The sequence below is a fragment of the Macaca thibetana genome, chromosome 9, assembly GCF_024542745.1.
Source record: "Macaca thibetana thibetana isolate TM-01 chromosome 9, ASM2454274v1, whole genome shotgun sequence".
In the NCBI taxonomy this organism is placed as follows: domain Eukaryota; kingdom Metazoa; phylum Chordata; class Mammalia; order Primates; family Cercopithecidae; genus Macaca; species Macaca thibetana.
In genome coordinates, this window is record NC_065586.1 from 2419853 (window position 1) to 2432647 (window position 12795).

Here is a 12795-nt window from a genome sequence, read left to right on the forward strand (position 1 = left end):
GATTATTTTCAATAAGAAAATCACCTCTACATAAAAAAGGATGTAATACTTGGTTAACACACAAACCACGAGCTAAATTAAATTTAAGAATTACTTTTGATTGTAAGGCTTGTGTTGATCCCTGTGGTGGGTTGTAGCATTAGTGAAAAACAGCCTGTAGGCTTCTTAATTCCTCTTAAAGAAATGTTTCTGCATGCAAAAATATTGTGGAAACCACAAATCTCATTAAACTCTGAGTTTTATTCTTAATAAGAATAAATCAGGCTCAGAAAAGTGAAGTGAGGTGCCCCAGGCCCTGCCCTACTAGGAGCAGAGTTAGTCAGACAGGGTGCCTGGCCCCCATCTAGGTGCGGGGGCCCCATGACCAGGTGCTGGGAGGTTTCTCTTCATGGCTCCACGTCTGCACTCATTGCACAAAAAGTCGGGGCGACGAGGGAACTGCCTCCTTATTGTTGTTTCTGGACAGCCAAGGTCATTAAAAACAAAACAAAACAAAACAAACAAACAACAGGGAACAGATTGTACCAACATGTTGTCGTGCTTTTTTGTTGTTGTCGTTATTGTGATAAACATTAAAATAATATAGAAAGAATGATATGAAGGCAATAGAACACCTCACTCCCTTTGCTGTTGTGCTGGGGCCAACACTTCAAGTGTTTCTGACTCAGTTTTTCCAGAATTTTCTCCCAACAGTAAATAATGAACACATATTACTATAGATAGATAGATGATAGATAGATACATAGATAGATAGATAAATAGATAGCTATCTTGCTATAAAATATAAGAATTAAATTCAGTTATGTTATTTTTGAGCTCTTTTTCCTCAATTTGATTTGGCTTAGTTGGTTTTTTGCTGATTACCTTTTTTTCTGTTAATTATGATTTTGTCCCCATATTGTCAAACATATTATTTATATTCAGTTTCATATTCATTTTGCATTGTTTTATTGATAACAAATACAATACATTTTAGTTTTATCTTTTAAGTCTAAAAGATTAAAAATGTAAGAGTGCATTACAGTATGGTAATTACATGAGTATCCTTCAGCCCAGGGTCGAGTTCTGCGCTGGGACCATTACTCCTTTGTCCTTGAATTCTTTGTCAGGAATCCTACAAACTCCAGGGTAAATGCTCCCAGCATTTTAAAATCCATCATTTTCTCAAAACTATGCCCACTTAGTTCCTGTTCACATAGACTAAATTTCTCTTGAGATGTTTTTTCCTTTATATTGTAATCATAAAGTTTCTGTAGCATTTGTTGAACTTGGAAAAGGGATTATTTGATTGAGGACATTACCAATATTTTTCCACTTCTGTTTTGTTGAGTCAATTCCATCGGCTTCTCTGTAGGTCCCTGGCTCACTCCTCCGGTCCATCACATGTCAGAGGCACAACTGTCATCCAGAGGCTTCATTTTCCTGGTGTTTTCATAGTTTCTATTTATTTTTATTTATTTATTTATTTTTGTTTGTTTATTGAGGGAACACTAAATAATTTCCTCCAAACTGTTACATTGAAGGAAAATTGTCTTGAGATATCTCACTGACTCATGGCGTGGCTTGAAACAGACTATAAGGTCCGCAATTTCAGAACATTTGATAAACAGCACAGGTGACAATATTAACATACAGATCTCTCAGTGTATTAGTCTGTTCTCACGCTGCTAATAAAGAAATACCTGAGACTGGGGAATTTATAATGGAAAGAGGTTGAATTGACTCACAGTTCCACAGGACTGGGGGGGCCTCAGGAAACTTACAGTCATGGTGGAAGTGGAAGCAAGCATGTCCTTCTTCGCATGGCAACAGCAAGGAGATGTGCAGAGTGAAGAAGGGGAGGCCCCTTATAAAACCATCCGGACTCATGAGAACTCACTTACTACCACCAGAACAGCATGGAAATAACTGCCCCCTGATTCAATTACCTTCCACCGAGTCCCTCCCATAACATGTGGGGATTATAGGAACTACAATTCCAGATGAGATTTGGGTGGGGACATAGCCAAACCATATTACTCAGTATAGTTTTAAAATTGAAATCATCAAAAATCAACTTCCATTTCGGGGCAAAGCTCTCCCCCCAAATATCTGGATATTATGGAAGTGGGAGGTGGTATCCTTACAAGCATGACCTCTCACCAACCAAGCAGCACCCTGCAGGTGACTTCTCTCCGGCTCTGCCCCGCAATGTGTGGTCTGCACCTGAGGCCTCCACTCCCTTGAAACCAGATGAGCTTCTGCTTTAAGCGCTCGAGACCACACCAGAGCCTGTCCTCTTCTCAAGAACACAGAAGGGCTGCCACTCATGAAGTGAAGCCTTCAGCCACCCAAGGCCCGCTGGGATCTCTGAAGCTTTAAAAGCTTTGGGGCCTGCTATAGTTTGCATGTTTGTCCCCTAAACCTCATGTAGAAATTCTGTCCCCAGGGTTGAAGTAGGGGCCTAGTGGGAGGTGTTCAGGTTATGGGGGTGGATCCCTCTTGAATGGTTTTTGGTGCCATCCTGGCAGTGATGAGAGAGCTCTTGCTCTATTGGTTCCCCTGAGAGCTCACTGAGTAAAAAGAGCCTGGCGCATTCCCCACCGCCTTGGCTCCTCTCTGGCCACATGATCTCTGTGCCTGCAGCTCCCCTCTTCCTTCCACCATGGTTGGAAGCTTCCTGAGGCCCTCACCAGAAGCAGATGCTGGCACCAGGCTTCCTGTACAGCCTGCAGAACTGTGAGCTAAGTAAACCTCTTTTCTTTATAAATTGCCCAGCCTCAGGTATTCCTTTAAAGCAACACAAAACAAAATTACACTCATTTCCCACTAAAGCCTGGAGAATTCTGCCCTCATAGCTACTTTATACGGTGCAAAGTGGGTCTCGGAGCACCACTGTTCTGCATTTACGGGGCTCTCTAGGACCTTTAATGAAGCCATCCTTTCATGTTGTGAAGACGGCCTGTCTCTATGTAGGATTCAGTATTTGTCAAGAGCTGGATTTGAGGATGAATCGGAACGAAGACACAATGCACACAAATCCAGTGCCCATTCTCTCAGAAGACTGGTTCATGATCTTGAAACCATTCTACATTGCCATCTCTTTCTCATGCCTTCTGAAGAGTGTTTTCCAAGAAGAGACTTCCATTCTTTATGCAGATAAATTCCTGGAGACACATCCAGGTAGGTCTACTTGTTACAGGGACCCCACAAGCAGCGAGCTGTTATGCATGCTTGCAGAGTGAAAAGGTTCGAGTTAATATGTATAGGGTGATCTTTTATTTAAAGAACTGAATAGAAAATATTGAATATTGATTGTTTCCTTTAAGACAAAACCCTTGAGTCACGATTAAATTTGAAGTAATGTATCTATTTCAAAGAAAAATATATTTAGGAAATTTAGCGTTATTAAGTAAATACATTATTGTTCAATCAGAACTAACACATTAGTAACAGATAAGAAATGCACATTGAGATTAAAAACTATTTATAGATTTAGAAACGTAGATTCCAGAGAAGGTACGAGATAATCAGCACACCTTTTTTTAATGCTTTTTCTTCAATGGGTACTTCCAAACAGTGGGTCAATTTCAAGAAAATGAAAAAGTATAGTAGGCAAACTTCCAAAATACAAAATAATATTTTAGTAAGAAGCATAATAATCTAATTATTATGAAGACTTACCACATTCTCAATTATTACTTAAAGGTTAGTTGAAATACTTTTGTATCACCTGAGATCAGGAGGTCAAGACCAGCCTGGTCAATATGGCAAAACTCCATCTCTGCTAAAAATACAAAAATTAGCCTGGCGTGGTGGTATGCGCCTGTAATCCCAGCTACTCAGGAGGCTGAGGCAGGAGAGTCGCTTGAACCTGGGAGGTGGAGGTTGCAGTGAGTTGAGAGTTGCTCCAGCTTGGGCAATAGAGTGAGACTCTATCTTAAGAAAAAAAAAATGATGTTTACCAAATGCCTACCACTAATTCAAGTTCTATGAGTGCAAAGCATAAATGTGAGATGCCCCTGCCTTCGGGGAGCATCTACTTATAATGAGATAGTGGAATTACTCTTTATGCTTGAAAGACCATGAATTTGCTGTAATCAAGATCCTAATCAACTCCGCAAAAGGCACTCACTAGCTGCTTGCCCCTAGCAGTAAATTCTGTGGTCAGCTTGTTTCTGAGTTCCGTTCTTCTGATCCTATTAATGGAAACATCTCAAAGGCGAAAATCTGCTTAGAGGCTGATTTAGCCTCCGCTGATTCACCTCTGAAAATGTGGAGATGCTTTTCACCGTAAACATCAAGATTATCCACTGACCTTAATTGACAAGTTATTCCAGATAGCGAGTGATCAATAATGACTGTATGATAACATATGATGTAGTAAAATGTGTCACTTAAACTTTCAGAAATTATAAAACAGGACTGTCCTGTCGTTTTCAAACAAATATTTTCCGAATCCCTAACAGGTGTTAGGCATTGAAAGAAAATAAAGAAGTGTGTTTTAATCTTCATATGGTTACAATCTAGTCAAACTTGAGATGCCTCCATAACTACTAGATGAGACAGTAGAGGAGAATTAGCCGGTTACTGTAGCATGTGACAAACTCAGAAATTCTTATTTTCATTGAACTACATCATACCATGATATTATTTTAGTTTTTCATAATGAGACAGAAATTGCAAGAAACCAAATTACAGAGGTTGAAGAGTTTCTTGCACTTGCAGATCCAATGCCAATCGACGTCCAGATATTTGTAACTAACCTTCCGGTGGGAAGGTGGTGACACCTCATAGCTGCAGCTTATTCCCTGTCATGTGTGGCATCAGCCCCACACAGCCCAAGGCTGCACACTCAGATGTCAACTTTCCATTTCCAAGCTTCAGCTGAGAAGAGCAGAATAAGCAGAACTTATAAATAAACATGAATTTATGTAGAATTCCTGAGTAAAGAAAAAAAAATACTTACAAGGGATAACATTCTGTCAGCCATTCTAACATAAACCCATTTCTTTTTTTTTTTTTTTTTTTGAGACGGAGTCTCACTCTGTCGCCCAGGCTGGAGTGCAGTGGCGTGATCTCAGCTCACTGCAAGCTCCACCTCCTGGGTTCACGCCATTCTCCTGCCTCAGCCTCCTGAGTACCTGGGACTACAGGCGTGCACCACCACGCCAGGCTAATTTTTTTTTTATTTTTATTTTTTAGTAGAGACGGGGTCTCGCTGTGTTAGCCAGGATGGTCTCAATCTCCTGACCTCGTGATCTGCACGCCTCGGCCTCCCAAAGTGCTGGGATTACAGATGTGAGCCACCACACCCGACCAAAAACCCATTTCTAGAAACACTTCAGGGAGACTCCCTGTTCTCTACAGCAGCAGTGATTGCTAAACTGAACCAATAGCTACACATCCTTAAAAGGTAGAGCAGTTAAACCCATCCACATATTTTAGTATTAAAACAATAAATAAGGCTCCTTTGACTGGCAAAACCTTAAGACAAACTGGCAAACAAAGTGAAGAATAAAAGCAGTCAGGAGTGAAGAAGTTTTGGCAAACAAAAAAGGCATTTCCCTGTGGTGGGCATTCAATACATTTAAATCAAGTTCTAAGGTGAAAAAGGTCAAAATTATTCCCATAAAAAGAAAACCACGTTACAGAACTTGATGAATTAAAAATAGTGTACTTCTGACTTTTGAAGTTCTGTTACATGTCTATAGCCAGGGCCCATGACACTACTCTGGAGTATGTCGCTAGTCAGCAACTTGTGTTTTTAAATCAATTTTACCTGATTTTTCTCAGCAGCTCCTCCTATTAGACCAATACAAACAGGAATACAATGAGGATAACCACAATAATGGTTGGAACCTGTTTGGTTAAGGACCTCAGCTCTGTGAGCTCACAGCAAGTCAAGAGCCATGTCTCCCAGCTCCACTCTCTTATTTGATTTTTGCCTGTGTCTTGAACTTTGGAGATGAATGGCGTTGAATCCTCAGTGCTCCATTCTTCAGTTCCATTGGTTCTAGAATTTATGTCATGTTTATTCCCTCAGGGATTGGTTGGGATGAAGAGAAGGGAGGAGAATTCTGTGATCCAATTTCTCTGTTTCATTGCACTTGAAAGTAGAATATATAGCATATAATTTTAAAAGTCAATAAATGATATAAAAAATTACCTATAGGCCTTAAGTTCACTAAAGGAAAGAAAAGCAAACACAATCTGTCTCACTAGCAGCAAATGGAAAACGATGCAAACAGCAAGAAAACACAAAAAAAACCTTGAATAATATAAATACTTTCAACAGAAGAAAAATTAGAGATTAACTCAACAAACAAAACCGAACTCTATGCTATCTAAATATGACACATTGAAAGCAAGGACAAAGTTGACAAGTTAGACTAATGTGATGAACACTAACTGTATTATGTGAATGAAGTAAAAAAAAAAAAAAGATGAAAGAACAAAAGAAGGAAAAATACGTCTTTCCACTTAATCATGAATAAAATAAAATTGGAAACAAAATGATTAAGCAGAAAAAAAGAGTCATGTGGCAGCACGCAGTATATAACCCACAGATAAAGAAAGGACATGAGTGAATTTTCCTGCACTGATACCTTGGGTGGCATGGATACAAAATACGTGAGATAAAACAGGAGCAATTGACAGAAAAAGGAATCAGAAAACATAGTTTTGCTAGATTAAAAAAAAAAAAAGAACTTTCAACACAGGAAAGATGTAAGCATTCAAAGCAAAACAAGCACTCCACACAAACACAACAATAGAATATCAAAACACAACGATGAGTTTAGAATACTAGTTATCAGAGTGCACCCAACACACAGTGAATTCACCTGTCATGATAGGGTTTGTGAACTATTTACTAAAATAAATTCTCATCAAACCAGGAAGGAAAAATAACATTGTTCCTGGAACAGCCCAGACAACAAAAGAAATTAACCAAAGAAATTAACAAAAGAAAATGGTAACTAAAACAACAAGAAAACATTGATGTCACTCCCTTTTTGTTATGGTCCCCTCGTTTCTAAAATGGAATAACGTTGAAAGAAACTTCAACCGAATTCCCTGCCTTTCTCTAGCTCAAGATGAGGAATCCCTGGACTGTGTCCTGAGCACGGACACCTGGCTCCTCCCAAAGGTTTGCTGTAACCTACCTGATCTGCCTCTAGTGTAGATATTTTACAGACTGGAGAAAATCTGATACAAATTAATGAAAAGACGTTAATGCTGGCAGATGGCTCCCAAGTACTCGGAGCTGTTCTAATACCTGTTTTACAGAAGTAATCTGCTCTGCCGTTATTCTCAGCCATTGTGAGCTGATAATGACCCGGGAGAGCAGAACCAGGCCTGCGCACGGCTGCCACTTCTGATTTCATTAGTCTTTCACTGCAGGCAAAATGAAGGCACTAAATGGTAAGTTAATTGTTTCTTTGCTGCCGTACCTCCCTTGGGTGCATTGTGTCATTGTTAACACTGATATATTAAGATAGGCACTTTATGGTGGTTGCCAACAACACAACATTAATGGGTTTTTATTCCTACCAACTGCAAGAATAAGTTCAGCTCATTTCCCTGAGCTTCATATTGTTGTGAGGACTCTCCTTCACTGGAAATAGTAACCCTTCCATCTGACAGAAAGGCTTGCTTATATCATAACTTCTATAAGATCTCACTGAAAACTGCGTAGACCTCGGGTTTACTTGTGTTACTAGAATAGAAGTAACTCCCACTTACAGGAGGGTGACATGAGGAGCCCTGTGAACCTGTTTCCAGTGAAACAATTATCACTAGTGAAAATTATTTAAAAAATAATAATAATAAAGTTTTTTGAATTGTTCTAAGGGCACACAGTAAATGAGGAAGCATTTATTTGAGAAAATCTATGAAGACTCAGTAAGAACAGCAGGAATCTATGCTACCTGGGCCATGATTGCTCTGCAGCCGTCCCTCCCTCACTCAGCTGGGCAGTGCTCCACTCGCAGTGGCTGGGACCAATGAGATAAGGATCTCCTTTTGCTCAGATCCCAGTAAAGGACTACAGTATCCCACCAAAAAGGGCATGCTACCAGTATGTCTCATCTACTCAACCCCTGAGTTTCAGAGACTAAATTACTGGTGCTCATGGCTGAGAGATTGGGAGTTCCCTTCCTCTACCTAGCCCCTATAGAGGGTGGAGGCTGTACTCCAGGCACAGCAGGCAAGAACGCTGGGGTCCTGATAGCCCTCGATCCAGCACTTGCAGGAAACAGTTTCTATGCCAAGAAAACAAGCTAAGAGAGTCAGAATCCACTTCCCTCCTCAGAACCAGAGTCTGTTCCCCGTCACCCACAAAAGTGGCTCAGAAGAGGGGAGGCAAGCCATAAGAACAGGAAGCACTAGTGCTCTCCCTACAGCAACTGACTTGATTTGAAAAAATCTTGGGAGGTTCCAGCCTAAGGGTAGTCTTAAAAACAAAGAATATTTTGGTGTTAAACCGTTAAGTGGATAATTATAGCAAAATAAAAGCAGTACAATATGCATATGCTGCCTAGTTTATCAGAGATAACTAATAAAACTATTAAGAACTAGTAAAAAAAAATACTGTCCTCAAAACTACCTTTGCCTGAGAGTAACATGAACAGTGTAGTAGATATGAAGTCCCAGCTCTTATTCCCCTTTGGAAACAAAATACAGCAACAAGAGAATGATCAAACCAATACACAGGAGCTCTGGAAAGCCACCCAGGGTTTACAGCAACCAGGTGAATCCTAATCAAGAAAAAGCCATCATCAAAATGCTAGAAAGAATGTTGGAGCATTTTACTTCTTCTTGACTCACCCTCTACCTCGTGCAGAGTGATCTTGGTCTGTGGGATGTGGAAAAATAGTCTTATTTCCAACATTCTAACCTGTCCAGGGGCTACCTAAAGGATGGATCTTGGTATAGCCTAACTCAGATCCTAGTTAGGAAAAGTAGTGAGTACTACTGTCGAAGCTGCAGTGAGATTAACATTTCTGGGGCAAAAGATAACTGCTGGATATAAACAGTAGAACACTCAAGGCTTAAGGAAACACTAGGTGAGACTCTTTAAGGAATAAAAGACATTCAAAGCAGCCACATGTACAGGAGAATTAAGAAAGCCACAGACACAGGCCAAGGAAAGATATATGTTCCAAAAAAGTCCTGAAAAGACTATAAGCTTTTTCCTTCAGCAGATCCCCAGGATCAGAGCAAATCCAGCTAATTGGAGAAGTGCTGGCCAACGACAAAGTCAGCGTGCAAAATGTAGAAAGGGCTTTTGTTTTTCACATGCCCATTTTTCAACAGCAATAACAACAAAATTCCAAAGCATAGAATAAAACGGGGAAAAAAATCAGCTTTCAGAGAAAAAAGTAAGTTGACAGAAATCAACCCTCAGGAAACTCAAATATCAGTCTTACTCAAAAAGTACTTAGGATAAAACTCTTAAATGTAACCAGAGAGATAAAGAAAAATATAGACAAAAAAAAAACCAGACAATAAATAGACACAACGAGGATATCAGATCAGAGACATAAATTATTTTTTAAAGGTATGAAACAAAAATACTGGAGCTAAGAAATAGATTAATTGCAATGAAATATGTATTAGAAGGGATCCATAGCAGATTTGAACAGGCAGAAGAAAGAGGGAACAAATTTGAAGGGAGGCCACTTACAAATAGCAATTCAGAGAAGCAAAAACAAAAAAGAATGAAGAGAAAGAAATGAAGCCTAAGGGACTTATGGGGCATGACCTAGTGGTTTAATATACACATTATGGGGCTCCTACAAGGAGAACAGAGAGCTTATTTGAAAAAATAATGTTAGAAAACTTCCCAAATCTGATGAAAAACATCAATCTGTACATCCAAGAAGATCAATGAACTCCAGGTATAATAAATGAAAGAAATCACAACCAGCCATAATATTTAAAAACTGCTGAAAGGCAAAGACAAAGAGAAAAATTGGAAAGCAGCAAGAAAATAAAACAAGAAATCTCCAAGAAGATTAGGAATTGTCTTCTCAGTAGAAACAATGAAGGCCAGAAGGCACTAGGATGACACATTCACTGTGGTAGAAACAAAAACCAAAAAACCAAAAACAATCAAACAAACAAACAAAAACAATTAAGAATCTATATCCAGCAAAACTATCATTTAAAAAATAAGATAAAACAAATGCATTCCAAGATAAGCAAAAACTGAAATAATTTGTTGCTTGTTGACCATTCTTACAATAAATATTTTAAAACTTTTTGGGTTAAAAATAAGTGATTCAAAATAGTCATTTGAATTCACATTTAAAATAAAACTGCGAGAACTGATATAAGTAACTATGTAATTCCAAAGACTGTATAAGCACATTTTGCCTCTTAACTGACAAAAAATGAATTATATAAAACAATCTACATATAATTGTATTGCTGAGCCTAGAGAAATAGAGAAATGCAATGTATTTGACACTAACAGCATAAAGAAGCTGTGTGGAAGCACAGATGTATTGTAACAGAAGGAAATGACACCAAATGATATCTATAGTCCACTGAAACAAATGCCAAGAACCAGAAAGAGAAAATAAGAAGGTTAACGTAACAAATTCTATTAATACATATTTGCTCACCTTCATTTTCACAGGACTTTTAATAGACATAAAGTAAAAATTATGGCAAATTATTGTTTTTTATCACATATACATTTAATACATATAAAAAATACAAAAGATGAGAAAAATAAATATAGCTGTATAGAAGTAACATTTCTATATATTACTTGACCTGAGATAATATAAATCTAAAGTAGGTTCTGATAATCTTAGAAGTATATGGTATGCCCAAGTAACCACCTGAAAATAAACTTAAAAATCTGTGAAAAAATAAAGGAATAAAAACTTTACACTGGAAAATGCTCACTTAATGGAAAAGAAAGTTGTATAGTAGTAATAAGAGAACACTAAGATAAGAGATATTTAGAAAACAAATATAATGACAAATATAATTTAATATTATCAATAATATTAAAGGTAAAAGGATTAAATCATTCATTCGAAAGAAATATATTGTAAAACTAAATAAAGCAATATCTCTGTTACGTCTGCAGGAGACACACAACAGATTCAAAACACAAATATGTTGAATGCAAAGCATGAAAAAACATACATAATGCAAACAGTGACCCCAAGAAATCTGGAATGGTTATATCAATATCACATAAAAGGGTTTCTTTAAAAATGAAAATATTACTACAGATATAGACATGTTATAATGATAAAATTGTTAATCCATCAGAGAAATATAACAACTATAAACATATATGCATATAAAACCGATCCTTAAAGTTCATGAAGTAAAGATTGCCAGAATTGTAAGAATATTTCAAGACAAATGAAGATTGACATTTCAAGAATAATAATTGGAGACTTCAATATCATATTTTCAATAGTGAATGGAGCAACTAGGCAGAAGATCAACGAGGAAATAAAAAACTTGAACAACACTATAAACCAACTAGACACAATGGACAAACATCATCTAATAGCAGAATACACACTCTCTTCAAAGACATATGAAACATTCAACAAAATAGAACATATGCTAAGACATAAAACAAGACTATAAATTTGAAAGGTTGAAACCATACAAAACATGTCCTTCAAGCACAATAAAATGAAATTAATAGCAAAGAAATTGGGAATTGCATACTGTGAAAATTAATGCTCTCTTAAATAACCAATAAGTTAGGAAAGAAATTGCAGGCAATATTAGAAAATATGGGTTAAATAAAAAAAGATGACATACCATACCAAAACTTATTGTATGCAGTCAAATAAATGCTTAAAAGAAAACATATAACTGTAAATGCCTACCCTAAAATGAATAAAGATTTCAATTCAATAAACTGACCTTCCATCTTATGACGCTAGATAAAGAGCAAATAATCTCAAAGTAAACTGAATAAAGAAAATGCTAAAGATTATAGAGAACATTTATGAAACAGGAAATGGAATTGCAGTAGTAAATCAATGAAACTGAAAGCTTGTTCTAGAAAAGGATCAACAAAATTGACAACTTAAGGGCTAAACTGACCAACTAAAATAAAAGAGACAATTCAAATTACTAAAATCAGAAATGAAAGATGGAACATCACTGCCAAACTTAGAGAAATAAAAATAATTAAAAGGGAATACTATAAATAACTGCATGTCAAAAAATAAGATAACGTAGATGAAATTGATAAATTATTAGGAAGCAACAAACTATTGAAAATGACCCAAGAAAAAGTAGATAATCTGAATAGACAGGAAAAATAGAAAGAAGACAAGAAATAAAATACATATAAGAATAAAAGATAACAATAAAAATAAGACTATAAAAAGTAAGACAAGAAAAAGACAAGAAAATAATAATTGTGAAACACTTCATATAAAAATCAGGCCCAGATGGCTTCCCTAGTGAGTTATACCAAACATTTAAAATAGAATTAATACCAATTATTCACAAACTCTTCCAAAAAATAAGAGTAGCAAATACTCTCCAAACAATTTGAAAAGAATAGCATTACGTGCAAGCCAGACCTAAAAATGACATCACGGCCGGGCGCGGTGGCTCAAGCCTGTAATCCCAGCACTTTGGGAGGCCGAGACGGGCGGATCACGAGGTCAGGAGATCGAGACCATCCTGGCTAACACAGTGAAACCCCGTTTCTACTAAAAAATACAAAAAAATAGCCGGGCGAGGTGGCGGGCGCCTGTAGTCCCAGCTACTCGGGAGGCTGAGGCAGGAGAATGGCGCAAACCCGGGAGGCGGAGC